The following is a 6,000-nucleotide window of genomic DNA, read 5'->3' as shown; positions in this document are numbered from 1 at the left end:
ATTTGCTGTTTTAATGTGAAAAAAAAATGATATCTTATTTCAAACTATTTCTATAACTTTATAATGAAGAGAAACAAAAAGGAAACGAAAAAATTAATGAAAAGGAAAGAAAAATAAACCTAATAAATTTTTATATTTGCTGTTTTAATGTGAAAAAAAAATGATATCTTATTTCAAACTATTTCTATAACTTTATAATGAAGAGAAACAAAAAGGAAACGAAAAAATTAATGAAAAGGAAAGAAAAATAAACCTAATAAATTTTTATATTTGCTGTTTTAATGTGAAAAAAAAATGATATCTTATTTCAAACTATTTCTATAACTTTATAATGAAGAGAAACAAAAAGGAGACGAAAAAATTAATGAAAAGGAAAGAAAAATAAATCTAATAAATTTTTATATTTGCTGTTTTAATGTGAAAAAAAAGGATATCTTATTTCAAACTATTTCTATATCTTTATAATGAAGAGAAACAAAAAGGAAACGAAAAAATTAATGAAAAGGAAAGAAAAATAAATCTAATAAATTTTTATATTTGCTGTTTTAATGTGAAAAAAAATGATATCTTATTTCAAACTATTTCTATAACTTTATAATGAAGAGAAACAAAAAGGAAACGAAAAAATTAATGAAAAGGAAAGAAAAATAAATCTAATATATTTTTATATTTGCTGTTTTAATGTGAAAAAAAATGATATCTTATTTCAAACTATTTCTATAACTTTATCTATCTATTCTATATACCAAGGCACTTCCCCCAATTTTGGGGGGTAGCCGACACCAACAATGAAACAAAACAAAAAGGGGACCTCTACTCTCTATGTTCCTTCAGCCTAATCAGGGACTCAACCGAGTTCAGCTGGTACTGAAGAGAAACAAAAAGGAAACGAAAAAATTAATGAAAAGGAAAGAAAAATAAACCTAATAAATTTTTATATTTGCTGTTTTAATGTGAAAAAAAAAATGATATCTTATTTCAAACTATATCTATAACTTTATAATGAAGAGGCAAAAAGGAAACGAAAAAATTAATGAAAAGGAAAGAAAAATATAAACCTAATAATTGTTTATATTTGCTGTTTGAATGTGAAAATAAAATGATGTTTTATTTCATCAACATACTTATTCTTCTTTATTACCTTAAAATGAAGAGCAAAACAATTTTTTTCTGTTAGCTGTTTTAATGTAAAAATAAAATTATTTCTTATTTCAACACACTTTTTTCTCTATTACCTTAAAATCAACAGCCTAAAACTTTTCATGTTTGCTGCTTTTAATGTTAAAATAAAATGCTTTCTTAATACTTGTACATATTTTATGTCTGCTATTTATATGTAAATCAAATGCTTTCTTATTGAAACAAAAATAAAGGGCAACAAAAACTACAAATGAAAAAGATACGTTTCTTCTCCTCAATGCAATGGTGTCTCTGACAGAAAACATTGTTGTCTCTTCCGAAGCCAATCCAAGAATGTCCTCGGGTTGGAGAAGCCCCGTTTTTATTTGGAGTGGCCAATTCGTGAACTGGCGTGAACTGGCGTGAATGATGCGGAATGATGCGCGAACTCGCGTGAACGTGTCGTGAACTTCTCGTGAACTAGGCGTGCCAATTCGTGCCATGGCGTGAACGTTGCATGAAATTGTCGTGAGCGATGCGCGAACTGGAGTGAACTGGTCGTGAACGGTGCGGGAAAAACCCCAGTGCGTGGCAAAAATGCGCGCAAGTGTCAGGTAGGCTTTAGCAAGTAATAATAATAATAATAATAATAATAATAGTATCATCAAAGTAATGTGATTCACGAAAACCGGATTAAAAATTCGCGAACCTAATCGAGCCAACTCTGTAAGAGTCGAGCTAGACTCATTGGGTGGTAGTTTTGATCACCTGAAAGGGGACATGTAAGCAGTAATTGCCACCCTCAGCCAGTTGATCATAAGACCTTTTTATAAGTGTGTAGGCCTAGGACGCACTTACGAGACCTTGAAATTATTCACGCCTCAATCCCTCCTGCGCCTCTCTAATAGTGGAAGCAGTTTGTTGACCAAAAAAAAAAAAAAAAAAAAAAAAAAAAAAAAAAAAAAAAAAAATTAAAGATAATCTTGAATTTTATATTATTCACTTTTGTAAAATAGTATCCTGTGTATTCAATAAAAATTCTAAGCATCTGTAAACTATTAGCCTATCTTGAGTGCAGGATATAAGTTCAGAAGTAGGCGATAAAATAGCCTTTAGAGTAGTTTACTACTGCAGGATAGAGAATGACACTGAACTGTCAGCAGTCTGTGAAACCTTTTCGATCCTTCGGTTTTTCTAAGAAGGAGCTTATATTCTATAAACCGGAAGTAAATGAAAAAGAACTCTTTAATCATTTCCTGTTCTGAGAGTTTAAGAATGTTCCAAATTTCTTCACCACTTAAGGATGCGTTTGACATTTCATCCTAAGTTACTTTACTTACTTTAACGGTTGTTTTCTTGGTCCTATCGCAAAGGGGAGCCCTACACACTACAGGACCTATCAAGATCATTATACCGTACACACTTTAAGACAGTGGAAGACCATGGTACAGAGGCTATGGCACTACCCAAGACTGGGGAACAATGGTCTGATTTTGAACTGTCCTTCTCCTAGAAGAGTTGTATATCATAGCTAAAGAGTCTCTTCTACCATTACCAAGAGGAAAGTAGCCACTGAACAATTACAGTGCTGTAGTTAACCCCTTGATCGAAGAAGAATGATTTGGAAATCTTTGTTGTCAGGAGTGTGAGGACAGAAGAGATTGTGGAAAGAATAAGCCAGACTGTTCGATGAATGTGTAGGCAACAGAAAAACGAGCCGTAACCAGAGTGAGGGATCTAATGGAGCACTGTCCGGCCAGTCAAAAGAACCCAATAACTCTCTAGCGGTAGTATCTCAATGGGTGGTTGGTGCTTAGGCCAAACTACTACCTAGAAAAAATATGCGGTAACATTTCTTTGTATCTAATGGCATTACCTGGCATCAGTATGAAATCTCAATTGGATATAATATGAAGCTCTACATCCCTCCTTAAGCTGATTTCCTTTATTACTATGAAATGGTCCTGGAACCAGATGCCCTTGGAGTGCCATATAACACTGACACCGAAGGATTTGTTACGTCATCTTCAGCCGATTCATTTCTTTTATATGGGACAACAATGGAGTTGGTAAATCTATCTTTAGAGCCAAGCTTGTATTTCAAAACTGTTTTGCAACTCTGTGTTTTTTCTTTTATTATTATTTTGTTTCACTTTAAAGACTATTTTGCTGGTCCTGTCACACACGGAAATCTTGTGCCTAAAGGATTGATTGATTGATTGATTTAGAATTCTCTGGCATCAATCAATCAATCAATCAGTCAGTCCTTTAGGCGCAGGGTTTCTGTGTGACATGTCTAGACCTACAAAATTTATTTGATGTGTACATTCTTAGATATTTAGAGTAACAGATGCAAAGGGTTCGTTCGAGATACAATGTTAAATATAGTCCATGAATATATTACCGCATCTTTCACTAAATGATCAAATGACATTGCTGGTACAGCTCAGAATCTAAATCACGGTGTTTCTAGATTTAGAAAATGGATAACATTTAAACAATTAAATCTCAATTAAAATAAGACTGAGTTTGTGTTGGTGGGAAAGAAGAGCAACATTAAAAAATAGTGACATTCAAATAAATGTTAATGACAGCTTGACCCGATAGTTAGTAGATTTCGTGACCCAAGTGTATTGCTGAACTAATTTTGCTCTTATGCTCAAGTTAGTAATAACGCAGTGAGAATTATTACTTTTGTAAAGAAAAGTTATTAACTGTGGTATTGCCAGAATTGATTACTGCAACTCTGTCTATCAAAACTTACCCAAAGTACAACTTAAGAAATTGCAAAACATAATGAAGAGGAACAATATTGGTGATAAACCTACTTGTAAGCCTACTGATAGAATTGAATTAGCTGGCTATTAAACCAAAGTGTAATGACTCACCAAGATATCAGAATTTGACCTCCAGAATATTTAAGAGAATTGCTACACATTTTGCAGCCAACAAATCATGTCGACACGAGAATAGTTACAGGTGGTTTCAAGTTATATGAACCAAGGTGCACCTCGACTGTAAGTTCTAGAACTTTCAAATATGCTGCCAAAAGATTGTACAAGAACCTCCCATTTGGCATCAGAAGGACTGATAATATAAAGTTTACATAAATAAGTTAAAGACAATTTCGTATGAATTTGGCAATTAACGCAGACTACGTTATATAATTCTCTAAATACTTAGAAGGTGTATATGACAAATGACAGGATCAGAAAAACCGCTCTCAAAGTAAAGTAATTGGCCGAAGTTGTAACTACTTCGATGAATGGTCTAAAGATAACGCAAAAGAAAAGAAAAAAAATGTAGAGCGATCAAGTACATAAAACCTTGGCTAGAAAATTGTAATTTGAAAAAAAAAAGCTGTTAAAACAAGTTTATTTTGAGTCTGAAAGTAAAATGAACAACAAATAAAAAAGTTAATATTATGAAGATACAAGAAGAAAGCTAACTAGGAAACGATTCAACTAGAAAATCAGAAGGAAAATAACTAGCTAAGAAAATAGAGGAAAGAAAAACTAATATTCTATGGTTAAAAGTGAATAATAAAAAGATAATCCAAGTTATAAAACATGAGGAAAAATGCTAATCAAGGTACGTTTTTTACGAGATTATATGAAGGAAGATATGCTGCATATAAAAATAAAGAGAAAAGAAGAAATGTTAATAAATAATAATACGAATATTTATTAAAACTGTACTATAAAAGAGGGGGAAAAACTAACCGGGAAACTTTTTTAACCAGAGAATCTGAAGGAAACATGCATTAATAGAAAAAGAAGAGAGAGAAAAAGTTAATAATGTGAATAATCACTAAGAAATTAATGTAGAAAGGACGAGAAAGAAATTTAACCAGGAAATAATTTAACAAAAGAATCAGGTTTGTTTCAGTATTGATTTGAGCATACCTTCGTCCCCCATCCATCAGATTATATTGTATCCATCATGCAATGAAATGATAATCATTATCATTAGTTTTAAAGGCTTTTTAAAACCCCAAAGCCCATTTATGTATTATCAAAGGATTTGTATAGGTACTTTTTATTTCATTAAGAATGTCTAACCACAATGAATAATTGATAAACTCAGATAAATAACATAATAACAACATTTTATTATTCTTCATGATGTATTAAATTCCGTTTTCTATGAAGGCTTACACGGATATAAGAAGGCGAAAGCAGGTACTATGCGATCACTTGTAATGTAAAATAAACGCATAAAAACTTACATTTTAAGAAGAAATACTCAACTATATATGTTGAAATTACATACCAATGTATTATATTTTCTATGTATTACTTTTGGTATAAATTATAAATAGATTTAATTAAAATATTATAAGAATAAAATGAGAGACTGGTGTATCTGGCAGACATACAACCAGACGTATACTGTTTATGATCCATTGTTAAAACAACAACAGCTTACATGACTGAAAAAGCTGACCATCATTGCAAGCAAATGCAAAAGTTGTATTTGCAAACGTTGACATGTGTGTCACATTGGTAAGCTTTCTGAATTCCTTAAATTTCATCTTATAAGCTTAGGATAGACGTAGGACCTGTCAAATTATGTCAATGGGTCCCACCCCATTGACATTTTACAACCGGTATGATTTCGCATTTTTATTGTCATTATGTGCTTTGACAGCCTTTAATTTATATACTATGCCATTAGTTCTACTCTATATAGTATAGAGATAGGTCAAGCAAGCGTAATTTATGAAAATAATTACCAAGTAGTTGGTAATTTTCGGGTTTAGACTGCCTTTCATGTTAACCTCCTTTGCTTGGACGAGATTTCGTCTTCTGTTATTTTGTATTTGGTTTACTCTGTACTTTATTATGTTGTAAGTTAATTACCAGATAGGTGAACTATTAG

The 6,000-nt window shown here is 31.8% G+C and overlaps 1 protein-coding gene across 3 annotated transcripts in view; it reads left to right on the top strand.

Annotated features, from left to right (window-relative positions):
• The first annotated feature begins 5,472 nt into the window (after positions 1–5,472).
• Positions 5,473–6,000, top strand: part of LOC137644074 (zinc finger protein ZFP2-like) — a 46,366-nt gene continuing 45,838 nt past the window's right edge. The window contains exon 1 of one of the 3 annotated variants that reach the window (XM_068376989.1): positions 5,473–5,624. The gene's annotated coding sequence lies outside the window, so the exon portion shown is untranslated. Of the gene's footprint in view, positions 5,729–6,000 lie in introns of all 3 variants that reach the window. The other 2 variants (XM_068376987.1, XM_068376988.1) reach the window with 2 other exon arrangements.

Source organism: Palaemon carinicauda, chromosome 7 (genome assembly GCF_036898095.1).
Source record: "Palaemon carinicauda isolate YSFRI2023 chromosome 7, ASM3689809v2, whole genome shotgun sequence".
In the NCBI taxonomy this organism is placed as follows: domain Eukaryota; kingdom Metazoa; phylum Arthropoda; class Malacostraca; order Decapoda; family Palaemonidae; genus Palaemon; species Palaemon carinicauda.
Note: the sequence above shows the minus strand (reverse complement) of the source record. Positions and strands in the feature narration are given on the sequence as shown.